Raw genomic sequence first — 19,110 nt, 5'->3', positions numbered from 1 at the left:
TCACAGTTTAAAAATATATATTGAAGTCAAATTAAAGATTTCTACAAACTTTTTACAAGTAAAGATTACAATGAACCAAAATTACAACATTTAAAGAATACAATAAATTTCAGAACTTGATATCTCTGCAATAAAAACTATCTTTTTTTATTTACATGTGTCCTGTCCGGCCGTGTGGCACTCAGGGTTGTTGCCTGAGTGTCAATGTAAGGCCTGACAGATTTAATCTCACAAGTGAAACATGGCTTTGCCACGATGATCAACTTGTCATAAATATCAAACTATTATACATATATACATACATGAAACATATATTAAACTATATTCTTACATGAAACTATTTTAAATATATACATACATAAAAAAACTATTTACAACTGTAGAAAAAAAAAGAAGAAAAAACAACCGCTGCTCCAAAGCTTTCATTTGGGATCCAGTCTATGTGACATCACAGACTCTGTAGTAAAAATACAGAAAAAAAAAAATTATTATTCATGACATTTTTAAACATCTGTAAAATTTAAACTTTGTTTAAATAAAGATTTCAGAATGATTAACAGATATAAATACCAATATGACCCAAGAAAAAAGGTCATACATCCACTGGATTCCTCCTATCAAACCTAGATATACAACGTTATCAATCTCAACTTAAAATAAACCAAATTGGCAAATAAATTAGCCTTCATTTGTTATGTACTTACCTGGTCAGATTGTCCCACCTGGAACATTCAAAGAAACAAGAACTCCATCTCCTCAGATTGTATGAGGCCCAAGTCCATGAAGTAGGTGAGGATTTCCTGGACTGAAAACACACAAGTCATTCCATCAATAGACAGCTATTACCAACAACAAAAAAGTAACAACTTGTAAGGTTGCTACAACTTAGATACATTTTCTACATCTTATGGGCCAAACCTCAAGGTCTTGTTTCCCTCTGTCTTCTTGGCAGCCTCCAAGGATCGTTTACGTGGAAAACCCTGCAAGAACAGACTAAAACTGGGAGAACAAAGGGTTAATTCCACCAAAACCAAACAAATTCTGACCAGATGGAGGGAGTCCAACAGGACAAAAGTGAGCCAAACTTTTGTCCTGCTTGTGAAGTGAAGATAATGTAGCCACTGGGGGGCTGCAGCATTAAAAAGTTCAGTGTGACTGAGGAGAGATTGAAACAAGGAGAGCTTTAATTAAGTGACGCAAACGGTGAAGAATAAAAACGTAGTTCCGCAAAAAATTTAGGCATATTTGAAGGGAAAAATTGATGTTAACTGTATTAGAAAAATTACGAAAACTTTATGGTCCCCATTTCAAATCATTTTAATTTCAAATAGAACAGAATATACATATAGTAACTGATTGTCTTATCTACTGCTCCCTGGTGCAACATTTCCAGCAACTACTCTGACAGTGAACCGATAAGTGTTTCAAGATCAGCCACTTTCGTATTCACAAAGCTCAAACAGTTTCATGTGCAAGTACAAAACCTGTTTATGAAGCCTCTTCTACAGAAGTAAATAAGTTTTGAAAAGATTCACTAAGTGTACAAGAATCTCTTATGCCGACAACAAAATCCACAAGCATACACCATAATTCAGAAATGTGTACAATGAATAATACATATGAAATCCACTGCAACAATGATCAAGAAAAACGATCCACGCTATCATAATTATAAAAGCAAACAGTCAAATGAAATGACATTAAAAACGACTAGAGATTCCAACATTTTCTCCAAAAAGAATTTCATGTCATGATTTCAGGGTTAAGATTTACAGTGCTTACAAAGTAATCATACCCCTTGAACTGTTCCATATTGTTACATTGCAACCACAAATATATTTCATCCAAATGTAATATGAAAGACCCATGACGTAGAACCCTTATGATTAAGTGAGACTGTTTGATTCAGTGTTCCCAGCCTTTGTTCAAAAAGAAGGACTGGGGGCGGGGGTGATGCCTCCATCGCAAGGTCTATTTGGGGTTCATGGAGAGGACGGTCCATCAGATAGCCGAAAGTCGGATTCGAGAAGAGCAGTGTGGTTTTTGCCCTGGTCATCTAACATTGGACCAGCTCTATAGCCTGAGCAGGGTCCTGGAGGGTGCATGGGAGTTCACCTAACTCCCATGCAGGTGTTGGGTCTACAGATGTTTTGTGGACTTGGAGAAGAAGTTCGACTGTTTCCTTCGGGGAGCAAGGGGTGGGTTCTCTGGGAGTATGGGGTCCCGGGTCCTTTGATACAGGCTGTTAGGTCCCCATATGACACCAGTGTCAGAGACTGGTGTGCATTGCCAGCAGAGTCAAGCTCGTTTCCTCGCAAAATCCAACTCTAAGCAGAAATGAGCTTGACTTACTGCCAATAATGCAGACCACGTTTCTGTAAGGTTGCACAGAAACCTTACAGCCCGTATCAAAGGACTTGGACACCATACTCCATGAGAACTCCCACAAAGTTCCCAGAGGGACCCTGTGAAATGCCTTCTCAAAGTCCATAAAAACATGTAGATTGTTTGGACGAACTCCCATGCATTCTCCAGTATCTTGATGACCCTCCTTTCCAGGACTCCAGAATAGACTCTACCAGGGAGGCTTAAAAATATGACAGATTTTTTTGCAAATAAACTGAAAAGTGTGTATTACTTAGTACAGGTGTGTCAAACTCATTTTTGTTTTGGGCCAAATCAAGATTATGAAAGCTCTTAAAGGGCCAGTTGTGCCAGAATGTGTTGATAAAGCCTGTTCACAAACTGTTAATATGTCAATAAATTCTTAAAATTACATAATATTATTGAACTTCTTTGCAGTCCCTTCAGGAACTAATAATAAATTTACTCGCTGTATAAATCATGGACTATAATCATACATTAACTAAATTCTCAAGAAACTGGAGGGACTGATTGATATAAATTGGCAGTAACAGATAAAAACTGCATTGATATGATTGATAATATAATATTTAATCACACTTAGTGTTAGTATAGTCTGTGGAGGGCCACATAAAAAGCAACGGCGGGCCGGATTTGGCCCCGGGCCTTGAGTTTGACACATGTGACTTAGTATATACCTGCAAAAATAAACAAATATTTCTCCTCTCCACTGTTTTTCCATAGTTGTGGTTGTAATCTGATAAAATATGGAAAACTTAAAGGAACATGACTCCTTTTGCAAGCCACTGTAGATGCAACTTATACTGAAGCCAACACACAGTATGTAGGATTGTGGTAGCTGTAGTAGTCTGCAAGACACCTGATTTGACACAATATTCTGGATGGGAGATGTAAATATGATCAAGAAGAGTATGTTTTTCTGTGGTTGGATCAGAGATAAGTTGCATAAACCCTTTGGCTCTAAACAACTGATTGATGGCTTTTTTCCCAGGAGGAATAATGTCCTCATTAAAGTCTCCTAATACGACAACGGGATGAATAGCCATTGAATTCAGGCCAACCAAGAGGGCTCTGCAGATTTCTTAAAAATGTTCCAAGATCATAACTTGGTGGCCTGTAAACTGTCGCGATGACTGCACTGATTGGGGTGTCCACTTTTACAACATTAAATTCAAGATCTGTAACCTCATTAAAGAATCTCCGTTCCTGCGGTTGGAGAAGACTCCGGCAGTAAGTCGCAACTCCCCCACCCTCTTTGGTGGCAATGTCGACTCTGTTCGAGTAGGAGACATGTCTGTTCCGTGAAAAAAAAGAATAGCCCTCCATTTGGCAGGAAGCTGGAACAGAAGATCCAAACAAATGAGTCTCCGTAAGGCATAAGATATCTGCCAACATGAGTTCATGATGTTGTTTCATGTCCTCAGAGTGACAGACAAGGCCTTCGACATTGTGGTGGACAATCGTTAATGTTGCACCCTGATGACCTGACTGAAAATGCAAGAGTGGTCTGGTGTGCAAAAAAATGGTCTCATTGATTCCATCGCTGCTCTAATATTTTCATCAGCGTAGATCTTATTTTCATCGAAATCAATGATTTTAAGTCCTTCCAGGGAAGTTGTGCGACTGAGAGCTACATATGCCCATACCAGGTTCAAAAATACGCTTCAAAGAAATGACTGCAGACTTCATAGTCATTCCTTGGACTTTGTGTGCTGTACAACCAAAGGCTAACCTAATTGGAAATTGCCGTCGTACCACTCCCTTTACGCTACTCTGTTCCTCAAATCTCTCAATATAAACAAAGCCATCTGGTTTACCCCGAATCTTTTTTGTATGTCCAGCAAGAGGATTGTCCAATTTAAGTCCAATTAACTTTACGCTAGTCTTTCCGTCTTTGGTACTGGTGACAATATCAGCTATGGTGCCAAATGTTCCATTCACAAGACCGTCCCTACATCCAAGTTTCTTATAATCATTACTCTAAAACCCAAACCAGCCTGTATGTTGTTAGACAAGTCTCGCTTGTTGCCCGCTATGCAACAGCCCAGGTTAATCATGTTTCCGGTCTTTGTAATTCTTTTGTAGTCCTCTGCCTGGATATCAACTGTTACTGCACCTAAAGAGGCCACAACTGCTGCATTATGGGTGTCCACCTGTTTGTTTGTTGCAAAAATGTGTAGGACATCCATAGGACACTTTGGGCTCAGTAACAGCTTGAATCAAAAGAGTCTTGTCATCATCACTGAGCAAATTCGCTTTACCTTTAACTCTAATCCGATTCAGGAGCTCCGCAAATGCTCTGTCATCTTTCTGCCGCATGATTTCGGTCAGGCTGATCATCTGGAAATTTTCATTCCAGATATCAAGCATGCCGTCCTCGGCGACACAAAGAGGTTTTGCCCGTCCAAGGGGAGGAAGTTGGAAGAAGTCCCCCACAGCAAGAACAGAGACCCCACCCATGAACCTGTTGTTCCCCTTTATTTGTTGAAATCTCCAGTGAACATATGCAAGCAGGTCTTTGGAGACCATGGAGATTTCATCAATGATCAAGATTTCCACACTAGAAAGAACTGCCCTCACTTCATCCAATGAATTTCCAAGGCCTTTGTATGGTGGTTTTAAACTTTTGGGTAGTTTCAAGATGGAATGTAAAGTCTTCCCCGATATGTTGTACGCAGCAGTACCAGTAAAAGCTGTAAGAAGCACAGTGGGCTTGGACATGTCACCAATATCAAGAAGTCTAGGAAGCTGGCGCAAGAGCTTGGTTGCCTCCTGGTAAACACATTTGATTACATGAGATTTACCACAGCCAGCTCTCCTGTCAAGAAATAAAAGAAAGGTTCTGGGTTGTCACCCCAGACGCGCTTCAGACACCAATCGCGAATGGTGTAAAACACGGATGCTTGAGTCTCGTTTAAACTCCTGTACATTTGTCTGATGAAATCAGGGCTCAATTTTGGAGCTTCAATTTTTGGCATGTCTCCAATATTGACATCAATTTCGTAATCTGGAATAGGGTCTTGCTCTTCATCTTCTTCAAATGGTGGTCGCTCAGCAGCGCATTCTAAATTGTCTAATTCAACCTCTGGCGCAAAAGTGTTCCAAGCATTACGAACCGGTCCTTGCTTTTTCAATTCTTCCATAATTTTGTCAATTTTTTTACCCTGCCCTTCATACCTTTTGCGGTTGAAATCCACATACATTTAGCCTGATATCTACCACGGAAACCGTTGTTGTAAAATGCTTCGTAGGTTGTGTGTTCCTCAGTTTTAAGGTCCTCATCTCTTCTGTGTGGACAATATAACTTTAGAAGCCGTCTATAAAATTTTCGGGTGTTTTTTTCTCCGAGAAACGAGTAAATCTGATAACTGCAGGTTTGCCCATCGTTCTTTTCTGGATGAATCCTGCATCATTAAGTAGGGGAATTGCATTGGCCCTTGAATTTGATTGCCATATAAAAACGCGGTACTCTGATGCAAATTCTGCCAGGCACATGTGTTCAAATTCTAACGTTTCTGGTCTGTTTAGATATTTTTCCGGCAATCCTGTCCACACATTTTCCTCATCTGGAGACATGTTCACGAGTTTACTCATCGGAAGGCTCATTTTTACACCGTCTTCATCTGTTTGAAGAAAAAGAACACTACGCGAGGATTTTTTTGAGAGGTAGGCTACAAGTGCGCGCAACCGATTCTTGAGCACTAACCTCTCTCTGTTTTGAATAAGCCTGCATAATCTTTTTCATTTCATCGCGTTCGCTAACATTGGTCGCCTTTAAATCATCAACAACAGATTTGAGGAACTGTGCCATTTCATGCTCTGGCTTGGCTATGTAGGACATCATGTACTCAATGCAGTACTCATCAAGCACATACTGAATGTCCATGTTGGCATTCCACGCACGCAAAAGATCAGGGTTGTACCCGTTCACCCAACTATCTTTAGGATCACGTTTCATCATTACCACCATTCCAGAAGTGAGAGCATCAACGTGGCCAATGTACTCTTCTTTGGTCATGTTACAAGCCTGGAGTAACTCTGACAAATTGCTGAATGATGATTTTTCATCCTTCAGTAAATCCCTGATTGGTTTCAATTTCTTCTTAGCTTCTCTTTGTAGGTTTGAGATGAATGGTGATCTGGATTTTTTGGACTTTCTCCTACCTTTTTGCTTAATTTGTTTTGGTTTTTCATCATCATTTTCCAGATCAAAGTCAATCACTGGGACGGTAATTCTGGGTCCATTGGTAGTTTAGGGAATCCAAATCGGCATTCAACATTACCTTTTTTGCATGATTTTGAATGATTTTTGCTGTGCATTTGAACCTCTGTTACAATTTTGTGGAGCTCTGGATCTCTGATTTCATCAGGCAACTGACAGGATATGTAACGATCGATGAACGTTATGACTTCATCGCAACATGCAGGGTCTTCCATTTCAGGTGCATCCTTAATCCATATCACAGCATGTATATGGGGTGAACCCCTGGCCTGAAATTCCACACGATAAAAGTAATCCTCAACTGGTCCAATGGGCTGTGCCGGGGAAAGAATGAGGTCTCTAAACAGTGCGTCCACTCTCTTTTCAAACATGCATGACGGTGACAGGGTTGCTCCTAAGAATGTCACACTTTGCATTCCAGTCAAGCTCAGAAAAACTTACCTGCTCTCCATGTTGAGCTTTGATCGCCTCAATGACTTCTGGCCATCTCATTTCAGCAGCAGAGAACGTGCAAAAGAAAGTGGGCTTTCCAAGTTGCCTCACCATGGCGTGCAAATCACGTAATCCTTTTTCCCAATAAAGCGGGAGTTCCTCTTAAAGGCTGCATGAAACGAGTGGCCTCTTTATTTTGTATGAGTTTTTCCAACTCCTCTTTGTCTTGTAGCATTTTGCTGGAAATATTTTTTCCATCTTTGGTGCTTGGTTTCCCTTTTCTAGTCTGAATGGACATACTATTATTGGCAATATGAGTTTCAGTAACAAACTGAGCAAAGAAAAGGTAACTCTGGTCTTTTGCAAACCGAGTATCTATTGAAAAGAGCCGTACATTGAAATACATACTTGGTGAAAGTCCAACACGGCGGGATTCATCTAATGTGTTTGCTCCAGTTGGGAAATGTACAGGATAAGCCTTGGCTTCAAGTCTCGGAACACTGAAGAAAGAGACAGGCTTATTCCCCTGGGCTGGCGCAATGCTGAAAATTCCTTCTCCATATGACAATACTTCCTGTGCTATGTCAGGAGGCTGCATGCAGGTGTCCAAGATCAGACCAGGCCGAAGTGCCTGATGCTCTGCCCCTATGTGGTCAGGTTGCTGGTCTGCTGCTGCATCCATTTCAGCCTCATCTGCTTGTGTATCCGAGTCCTCAACTGGCTGGTCCTCTTGAAAACTCTCAAATGTTGCACTTTCATTTATACTTACCTCTTTGTAATCCGGATGACTCTCTTTAAGCTTTTTGAGTCCAGCTAAGACATTTTTCATGTTCACCGTATAAAAGTACTGGTAACCTTTGTACTTGGTTTTCCTCTTCAACTTCACCTGTAAAAGCTGGGCTTCCTCACGGGGCCTCGGAAGACTGTTTACAACAGTTTCCATGTCAGAAGGAACACAGACTGCTCCATGTATTGCCCTTTGTTGTCCCTTGGGCAAAGAAACAATTTTTGCAAAAGGTAGAATTTTTGCAATTAGTTGTCTTTCAAGTACATTCAATTCCGCAAGCTCTATGGGAAACAGGCGCTAAGTGAAGGTGATTGGCAGCCGCAATGGATGGCATCTTTCCTCTACTTAGATGACTGTCACATGTGTAGCAGATCCACTCCCCCATCCTCTCTTCACGTACAGAACACGGGGTTGAGCACACAGCTCCACACATGAACATACATACCTGTTAGACAATCAGCTACTACACGCATATTCTTGGTATATTTATCTCTTTTACATTGCTTTACTTGATTGGGGAAAAGAGCTCTGTGACACACGGTGCAAACATATGTCGGTCCGTTTTGTATGTTCTTATGAAAGTTTTGTATTGCAGCTTTCATTTCGTCACTCATCAAAGGGCATGGAGTTTCAAAGTGAAAGCCTACATTTCTCCTGTATTTTCTTCTGATTCGTAAAGCATGCTGCAGTGTCAAATTTTTGGAAAGTGCTTTTCTTGATAGTCTGGCTCTTCTGTTGGCAGCACATTTTTCATTATGTTTGACCCGATAACCAGGTTCACTATGATATTTCATCTTCATATATTTACGCATAATTTTTTTGTGTTGGCTACTGAAGACTGGATCATCTCTGAATCGACTGCTAATGTATGATTTTTGTTTGCTTCTAAAGGCCGGATCATCTCTGAATCGATTTCTGATATATGATTTTTGCCTGCTTCTAAAGGCCGGATCATCTCTGAATCGATTCCTAATGTATGATTTTTGTCTACTTCTAAAGACCGGATCATCTCTGAATCGATTCCTCATGTATAATTTTTTTTCTGTTTCTAAAGACCGGATCGTCTCTGAGTCTTTCCCTAATGTATAATTTTTTTCTGTTTCTAAAGGCAGGGTCATCTCTGAAACGTTTACTCATATACTCAGCCATGTGGGCTTTATGACTGGCTCTGAAGCTGTGGACAAAGTTGAATCTGTACTTAATGTAATTTATTCGTTGCTTCCGGAAAGATTCATCAGTCCTATATCTATCTTTTAACTGATCCTTCCTCTCTGCTTGATGAAGAATGTATGTTTCTTTTAAGGCCTGTAGCTTTTTCGTCCTAAATGTTGGAGATTTGAGATATTTTTCTTTTTCAGATGAACTTTGTTTAATTTTATTGACTACATTCTGTCCCTGTTCTGTTTTTATTCTGTTCCTAATTTTTTTTCTATTGGCTTTTGGAACTTTTGACACATTTGGAATGGTTGGAATCGTTTCCTCTAATACGTTTGCAACTTCCCTAAGCCAAGGAGGCATTTTCTCTTCAGAGTGCTCTGGTTTGAAAACAGTTGGACTTACTTTTGTGGCTCCAGGTGAAATGTTCTGAAAGGCCAAATCCTCAGAAGGGTTGTCATTTTCCCTGACAAAACCTACTGGCACACACTAGGTGGGCATTGGGGCTGCGGTTTCGAAAGAGCTTGAGCAGATGGTTGACCATGTCAGACAGGTTGCAGAAAGTCATCATCACTGCAGTTCCGCTGGGTTGGGGCAGGCCTGAGGAATTTCTTGAATGGGAATCAAAAACTCCAAATCGACCGCTTCTGTCCCTGAAAACTGCAATGCACTCAGGAGTCACCAAAAGAAAAGCATGGGTGACATTTTCCATCAGGCATTCCAGTTGCAGGGCAAGAGGCAAACCAAATTGGCTCCCGCTACCAGCAAAAACATGACCTACCCTTACACCAGTTGTGTGTACTGCATAGATGTTCCTGTCTGTCAGCACATGGTCAGGCATCTCTTCAAACGTCAAGTGATTGTCACGAAACGTTCCATCACTGATCAGTTGCTGTTTAACACCGACATAAAGTTGGTCCTTTTTCAATCACTCTATCAAGCAACACTGTGTCAAACTGCAACCCCTCATTGTGGTACGCTAAAAATGTGAGTGCCATGCATGTGCACTGGTGATTGCGGGAAAATGCAGCATACCTCTTGTCGGCCTGGGAATGAGTAGCACTTACCAACAGGAGAGGTGGACCGCTGATCCCAGGTTCCAGCGCCGAAGCCTATAACATAAAAAAAGTCATTACTTATACAAATATTCACCTGATGACTACCTACCACCAATTAGACCAGTTGTAAACACGTATTTTGAAAAAGAGTAATCAATTATTATGGCGATAAATATATTAATTGAAATACAATTTTGATAAAGTAACATAATGGTAAGTACTTTCACAGCCGTAATGGATCAGTTCTCAATATAAATACATATGTTCATATTTGTGCATCTCAAATTCACTTTTCTGTACTTTAGAAATTAATCTAACAATACTAGCAAACATTTTGAAATAATATTCAATTTAATAAAATAAAAAAGACACAAATAATAAAGCAGCACACCCACAAAGTTAAAAACTTGAAAACACACAATTTCTAAAATATATAAACTCACTTTGCACAGCCATTTGGTAGCTTTTGTGCTAATGGAGTGACATAATCTTTGGCACCTTTGTCATACACAGAACCAGTATGCTACTTTCTCCACAACACGTTGCAACCATTTGTTGGACTGAGATGGTAGGAAGGAGTTACCTGGCAGCTCCCATCCGGACATGGTCCTCCAATGGCACGGAAGAGGACTCGGCGGGGGGCGTCCATCGGGGGGACCGGTCTCCGTGCTGGCGACGAGCTGGCGTGGTGGTCTCTCTCGCGCTCCCTCCATCTATAAATCAACAGAAGCTATTAACATATACATTTCATTATCTTAAAGTCAGTGATATATTTTCTGAAACAGTGTCACACCTGCTGCTCCACCGGATTCAGCTGGGAGGGATCAGAAATTGGACGACGCCTCGGACTCGTCTTTAATTAAAAAATAGAAGAAATTATGTGATTGTTAAAATCAACCATGGCATATCAAATTCAAATTATCATTTAAAAAAAAAATTTAAATACCTTCTTCCTCGTCGGAGAACATGTAGGTAACGGAGCGTCACGGCCAGACGCAGGAACGATCCGGTCCATCTCCTCCAGCAACGTTGGGCTGAACCACACCGGATTCGGGGGGATGGAAGAATCCAGCAGGTCTCCCTGTAAAATAACAAAAATAGCTTAAAATAGATTCATTTGTACTCTGAGAACATAACATGTTTTGCTTTGAGGTGAAGAAAATCATACCTGTTGGTCAACCACCCTCCCAGTGGCGTGTGGACAGCCATCACCACCCTGGACACCACGCGATGTCTGTAAACAAAGAAAAAGTATTTTCAGTGGCAGCAAACCCTCTGGTTCCAGGACATACATGTATAGTCATTTTGAACAAACTTTGATTTTACCTTTGAATTTCCTCAACAGAAAACATATCAATGCTATATTTTCTTCAGCACAACCTAAACTGTATGAAATGACACTTTTTTCCCCTTTTGGACATACTGTTATTACACATACAGGAGTTACAAAACATTCAGTTTGAAAAACGTTATTTTTCACAGTGAAACTTACAGAGGGTTTCTACCTTAACTCCTGGAGTTTACAATGGCTGGAAGCTGCTGGGGGAGTCGCACTACCTCATCCCCTGGTGATCGGCTTCTTCCAGCTGCGCAGTGCCGCCATTCCTCTCCTTGGACCACAAGTACCTGCCTCTACCCTACCGATGCGCCATCTTACCTTTTATTCCTCACATTATCTAAATTTTAATAAAACTGCCATCAACATCGTCTTAATCTTTACTGTGCCTCAGATTGTGGCTGCAAAATTCCCTCATTATATTCAAGTTAAAAAAGAGCAAGCCTGTCTCTTGCACATTTGTTAGTTGCATAATTGTTCATATACAATGACCAGACAGTGAGTTTCTTTACTTTACTAGTTTTTTCTGGACTCATTCTAGTTGACCTCTGTCCTGTCTGCGGTCATGTTGTCATTCATAGATTAACATATAAGTGCACATTTTGTTATTTTGTCTTGTTATTTTATATTTAGTTACATTTTTAAACTACGTACAATATCACAGTCATGTATACATTTTCATAAATGTTATATTCCTTATGGTTTCAATTGTGTCAACTAATATTTGGACGAACCATCTTTTTGGCAAAAGTAAGCAATTTTTCCTTAGGCACCAATAAAGTATACACAATTCTAAAAAATACGTACTAATTATGAAGTGTGTGTCACAGATTTCTGTCAAACCAATCAATATTTTACCGTTTTTGCCATTACTGGTCCCGCTTGTCACAGTTGCTCTTTTCATCATTACTTGCACAACTTTCCCCCATTCCGTTTCAATAAAATACAGCCCATACTTATTGTTTGGAAATTTCAAATAACAAAGAGATGTCATTTTGCATTTCATATTTTACATTTGTAAGCCAATTCCCTTTCACATCTCAAAATAGGCGGTTTTTAACATTTATTTTTTTTTTGTTTACAAAATAGACTTAATTATTTTAGCATAACTCCAGTTTTACTTTCCCCTCAACACATTAAAAAACTGGTACATTGTTTACAATCAGGGCTTTAAAGAAAAAGTTGAAATATCGAATCAGGGAGGCACACACAAAACAGACATGTTAAAAAGTGATACACATTCATGGACTCTTAAAGAGTTAAACATGCAAAATTTTGCTTAAATCAACAAAGCATGTATTTAGTACCTTTCGGCGAACCACAGTCCAGTCGAAGGGGTCCGAACGACGCGGAGCAGCCACCTCGCAACCACAACCAGCCAGGGCAGGGGACGTCTCACCGCGGGGGGGAAGCCGTCCCAGGGGGGGGAGGAGCCAACATCACAGGAGCTGGGGATTTCGGTGCACTTAACTCAAGTTGCGAGCAGACCGCAGCCCTGAAGCAACTGAGAAAGGACTTCCATCCCCGGACGGTCGCTCAGGTGAACCTACGAGTTATAAATACATTTTATAAAATACAGTACGCCCAAACAACACTTTTACAATTATAAAAATCAATTCAACTTACGCCATCCTGCTCCACAAGGCTAGGCTGCTCAGCGGGAAGTGTTCAGTGACAGGGATGTACCGAACACCTAGAGAGAAATAAAGGAAAATTTAATTCTTAATGTCAGTAACAATGTAGTAAATTCAGATAATGTAGATTCAAAAGGATAAATAAGTAAATTTTTAGTCTGAACACAAATTTTGTACGTCACTTACTTCTCTGAGCAGCCACACGCTGAAACTCCTGCCGCAGCAGCTGTTGCACACTTTCCTCCACGCAAAGGCGTGGTGGAAAGTCCACAACGACCACCTGTAAATTTCAATCCAAAAAAAATGAAGCAAATTAACATATGCCAAGATTTCAGATATATTTCATCATGAATAAATGCAGTGAATATTACACTTACATTAGCAGAGAGGTTGCAGACGGTACGCAACAAAGCCCGAACGCCGCTCCGGCCTCCACGAAGGTCCTGGCGGTCAAGTTGTTACTTGGGGCCAGAAGACAGATCACCTCGGGGGGCCGAGGCAGAACTGCATCCAGCACCTCAAGCCGCAACTCTTCCGCAGAGGCCCCGGGGGATGCAAGCACCCCTAAGGAGAAGTCGCCCTTTGGCATGGTAGAATACCCATCCACAATAGCACGCAGATGGGAATCACCAACCAAAAGAGCAAACTGAAAAAGAAAAAACAAACATTTAAGTTTGCTTATAGAATTTTATCATTCAAACCAAGATTTGTGTATGAGACGGGACAAAAAAAATACTTCTTCTCCAGAGCCTCGGCAGTAGGGCAGAACCAACTTGCAGCTCCGTCTGGTCACCCGGGAGGCTGGCCACGTCTGGACCCGATGGCGATGCCCCGTCCCACGGCCTGTTTAGAGACGTGCACTTATCAATACTAGGCTTTCATGCCTCTGAAAATTTAACAACAAAACAACAAAGATTTTATCTACATACGTGACCCAGGAGAGGTCGATGGCACACGGGGCTCCTCCTGGCGCACCACGGGAGGCGACATCTGCAAAAGAATTATTACAAAATGTTTTTAGATGAATTACAAACATAACTGTATTGGGTTATTTTAATTAAATGATTCTGAACTTGTCATGAACATACCTGGTCGGGCAGGCCACCCTCCAGCAGTCGCGACGTCTAAAGACATAAATAAAATTAGTAAAGCAAATGATGTTATTCAACGATAAGTTGCTAAAATGTAAAATTATAGCCACCTTCTTCGGCGGGGACCGAATCGGGTTCCAAGCACTGGACGTGAGCGGGTGTCTCAGGCTGTAAACACAGAAACGATTATAATCATGCTTAAAGTCAAAACTACAATAAGAACTACCATTAGACAAAATCAATTTTCTGCAGTGTGTAGTAATATACCTTGGCGACGACCGGCACACTCTCCAGCTTCCTCCATCTCACCTTGGCCGCCTCCGAGCGTCGTCCTCGACGTGGCATCCTGTAACACCACAGTAAAAAAAGGAGACAACTGCGGGGGAAGGTGGTATTTACAAAGAAAAATGAAGTGAAGTAAAATATATGAAATTAAACTGTGTTTGTGGCACTAGGTGTCTGTGTGTGTGTTAGTGAATGTGTGAATGTTAAAATGTGATTAAACTTGTCTGAATATGTATTGATGGAGTAATAAGATGCTGTAGTGATGTCAATGTGATTTGCAGCAAGTCGCACTGGAAAACTTCGAAATCGCACAGTCTCGCACAAGTGAAAAGCTGTAATGAGAAAAAAGGATGAATGGCTTAACAATTAACAAAAATAATAATAGACATCGAACATTTTTTTATTAAATACAAGAATTAATTTCAAACTCTTCTAAGGCATCTAAATATAATTAAGATCTTTTCCACAACTGGTGTAAACATCAGTACATAATACAACTTGTTCTAAAATCTAATTAAAAACACAGATTAAACAAATTAATCTCTACATTTTCATATGTAAATGTAGAAAAATAAAGTTTAATAAAATGAACCAAGTCTTTTATTGTATAAGCTTTTTAAAGGAAATTATAAAACTTGTCAAACATCAAAATTACAAACCTATGAAAATACACAATATTAGCTTGGTGTGTTGTAAATTAGATTTTTCATTTGAATTTAAAAAATTATAAAGTTCATAAAGTGACTGCAGCAAGTGTTTTTTGTTTTTTTCATCATTATGTAATACATTTATTTAAGGCAAAACAAAACATCTGACTTTATTTACTCAATCAGAACCTCTAGGTCAGGGGTGTCTAACTCAAATACACAGTGGGCCAAAACTTTAAATTGAACAAAGTCGCAGGCCAAGGTTGAACAAATGAATCTTTTAATATGGACCCAAACAAGTTCTAAAATAACAATAAATATTGAACAAGCAAAGCTTATCTAACTTAAAAGTGCAGGTGTGCAAAATTGAGTTGCTAATATTAATAAAACATATTATATTAAATAAAATATATTTAATATATGAAATAAAATATTAAATATATTAAATAAAATTTAAATACACATTTAATGCCTCCTTTCTGACGTAAATGTCTAATATTAATTTGAAATTGCCTCGCGGGCCAAATATAATTACACTGCGGGCCAAATTTGGCCCGCGGGCCAGAGTTTGACACCTATGCTCTAGGTCACATGTGTCAAACTCAAGGCCCGGGGGCCAAATCCGGCCCGCTGTAGCCCTTTATGTGGCCCTCTAGAGTCTAGACTAAACACTAAGTGTGATTAAATATATTATCAATCATATTGATGCAGTTTTATCTGTTTACTGCCAATTTATATCAATCAATCCCTCCAGTTTCTTAAGAATTTAGTTGATGTATGATTATAGTCCATGATTTATACAGCGAGTAAATAAACAGTCACATTTATTATTAGTTCCTGAAGAGACTGAAAAGATGTTCAATAATATTATGTAATTTTAAGAATTAATTGACATATTAACAGTTTGTGAACAGGTTTTATCAACACATTCTGGCACAACCGGCCCTTTAAGAGCCTTCATGATCTTGACTTGGCCCAAAACGAAAATGAGTTTGACACCCCTGCTCTAGGTTCTCCGTGTCCGAGTGACGCTGCAAATCCGCTCAGAAGTTACCGCAGCTGCTGCGCTTCAGACCGTAATATGGATAATATTCCCCAAATTGGACAAGAACCGAATAAAGTCACATATTAACCTGTTATAGAGAACTAATAAATCACGTAAAGCCTCGTGAGGGTCAGAAATAACGTGAATAAATTCAGAAAAATCTTATTCCATCAAGCTAGCAAGTACGCTATCAGAGCCACGACGAAATATCGCGCAGTAAACTTTTAAAATCAACCACCTTTGTCAACGAACAGTACATCTAACAACTACAAACAGTTATGATAATATTGTACTGAAATAAAAATTGTAAATACTATATATTATGGATAGATCACAAACACGTCTTACCTTGACCGAAGCAGACTCGGAAGCAGAAAGTTCCAGAAAGTTCCGGCGGCTTGGGAATATGTGTCAGCCAATCAGAAATTGACATTTACAGCGTGTATGACGTAAGCTCCTGCTGACCAGTCAGCTTTACAAAATAACAATTTTAAAAGATGCAACACAATAACAATTGTAAACATAGCTGTCGGAATCTGCACCTTACGTCACAGGCATAGATACAAGATGTTACATGTCAACCAATCACAGACTGACATTTTCCAGCGTGTATGGCATAGGCTTCTGTTGACCACCCAGCTTCACAAAAAATAAATAAATAAATAAAAAAAATAAAAATAGAATATTTTAAGAGACATAGCCTAAAAATTACTTGTTTAGACAAAGGTAAGGTTCCCTATGATATATTTAATCTACGTGACAGACGTAGACACAAGATATTACATATAAAAAAGAAATCAAATATTGACATTTTCCAGCGTTTATTAAATACTCTTATTCTAACCTGGGAGAATAAATAGAAAAAATATTATCTTAGGAAAAGGCTAATGCTAATTAAACAGCATTACCCTTGTTCTGCAAGGCAGTGCATTTGTGGGGGGACTAACATGCTAATGTATGTGTTGAGATCTGTGCTTACCTATTTACCATATTTAAAGTAAAAGGCTAATGCTAATGCTCTACTGAACCCTAACCTGTGAGAAAAAAATAATTCAGGATAATGCAGGATAATCTTATTGCACTGCCTAAAGCAGTGCACTACTGGGTAACAGTGAAATGCTAATGTTTGTGCTAATGTTAATGCTCTGCCTTGCTGCGCAAGGCAGAGCCCTAACCTGAATAAAAAGTGGGGAACAGTGAAATGCTAATGTTTGTGCTAATGTTAATGCTCTGCCTTGCTGCGCAAGGCAGAGCTCTAACCTAAGAAAGAAAGATCATGCTGGATAATCTTATTGCACTGCCGTAGGCCTAGGGCAGTGCACTAGTGGGGAACAGTGAAATGCTAATGCTAATGTTAATGCTCTGCCTGAGTGAAAAAGATCATGCAAGCTAATATTATTGCAGCGCCGCAGCGCTGCATTAGCCACAGATGAATCTTAAGGCTTTTATTTTGGAATTTTCATTAAGCTTAATTTAAAATTGCCACACTAAACCTGTGTGCAACAATGGTTGGTTAAAATCAGTTATAAAATGCCCAAACACAATGTAATTCTAAAGGCCAGCTCATTCCTCCTCAGTAGTAACTGACAGTTTCGCCATGTTGTAGTTCTGACAATCAGCTCTGACCTCTTTTGTAGGCACTGAGTGTTCCGCCATGTTGTAGTTCTAACCTTCAGGAATTGTAGTTCTAAAGAGGTCAACTGTCATGTGTGTGAGGCAGAGACAGATTCATATCTTTGTGAGACAGCTCAGTCAGTTATAATGGAAAAGCAGCCCGAACAACTCCTTGCCGTTCGGAAACCGTGATACGTATCGGAAAACCGTTTGAAGCATATGAGAGAGCTATTTTTTGTCTCCGATTGACCTGCAAATCATATCTGTAGCTCATTCACAATAATTGCAATGATGAGAGAAAAATGGTGTGCGCTGAGGTCTGAAATTTTCCATAAAAGTATAAAATTATGATGGAGAGCGGCAGTTACCCTGGAACTTGATTTTGCTCTAAAGCACCTAGACAGAAAACCGTAAGCCCTAGAAAAATTTTGAAAACATTTTACCGCAGCAGGCATGCGTATTGATGTCATGTCCGAGTTTCATATCAATAGCACGATATTTGTGGGCATGACAGCATTTCAAAATTTATTTGGGGTCAAAAATCCACTTCATTCTCCACTCTAGTAGAGCAGCAGTTGGTGGCATTATGCTCTGCGTTTCGGCAGTTGGAAATTTCGCTCGTTTTTCGCTTTTTACGTCGCCGTCGTAACGCCGATTCCCCATAAAAGTATAGCTCCAATGCCGGGAACGAGCCGCACGTTTTGATACCACTTTTGTGGGTGGCTCGCAGCGGTGCGAGCCGCATTCCGGTCTACGGAAGAAAAATAAAGATCTATAATAATAATAAAGAGGCATTCTATTGGGTGTAGATTAATAGGTGCCTGCCATGCAATGCATGGAGGCAGTGACTGACTTGCTTCGCAAGTCAGTCACTGCTCTCCTTATGCATTGCTATGGGCAGGGCCCAATAATAATAAAGAGGCATTTCTATTGGGTGTAGATTAATAGGTGCCTGCCATGCAATGCATGGAGGCAGTGACTGACTTGCTTCGCAAGTCAGTCACTGCTCTCCTTATGCATTGCTATGGGCAGGGCCCCAATAATATAAAGAGACATTCTATTGGGTGTAGATTAATAGGTGCCTGCCATGCAATGCATGGAGGCAGTGACTGACTTGCTTCGCAAGTCAGTCACTGCTCTCCTTATGCATTGCTAGGCAGGCCCCAATAATAAAGAGACATTCTATTGGGTGAAGATTAATAGGTGCCTGCCATGCAATGCATGGAGGCAGTGACTGACTTGCTTCGCAAGTCAGTCACTGCTCTCCTTATGCATTGCTATGGGCAGGCCCCAATAATAAAGAGGCATTCTATTGGGTGAAGATTAATAGGTGCCTGCCATGCAATGCATGGAGGCAGTGACTGACTTGCTTCGCAAGTCAGTCACTGCTCTCCTTATGCATTGCTATGGGCAGGCCCC

General features: G+C 40.1%; 1 long non-coding RNA gene and 1 pseudogene across 1 annotated transcript; both read right to left on the bottom strand.

Moving 5' to 3' along the window:
• LOC129366799 (uncharacterized) lies at window positions 1-936 on the bottom strand. The gene is made up of 3 exons (XR_008606653.1): window positions 919-936; window positions 571-805; window positions 1-457 (listed from the first exon to the last, which is right to left on the bottom strand). It is a non-coding gene; the product is annotated as an uncharacterized LOC129366799 (long non-coding RNA).
• Window positions 937-7,524: 6,588 nt separating this feature from the next.
• LOC129365437 (uncharacterized) lies at window positions 7,525-16,436 on the bottom strand (annotated as a pseudogene).
• Window positions 16,437-19,110: the final 2,674 nt, after the last annotated feature.

This window comes from Poeciliopsis prolifica, unplaced genomic scaffold (genome assembly GCF_027474105.1).
Source record: "Poeciliopsis prolifica strain line A6 unplaced genomic scaffold, Auburn_PproV2 SCAFFOLD001, whole genome shotgun sequence".
Taxonomy (NCBI): Eukaryota; Metazoa; Chordata; class Actinopteri; order Cyprinodontiformes; family Poeciliidae; genus Poeciliopsis; species Poeciliopsis prolifica.
The sequence above is the reverse complement of the archived record's forward strand: the minus strand, read 5'-3'. Positions and strand labels throughout refer to the sequence as shown.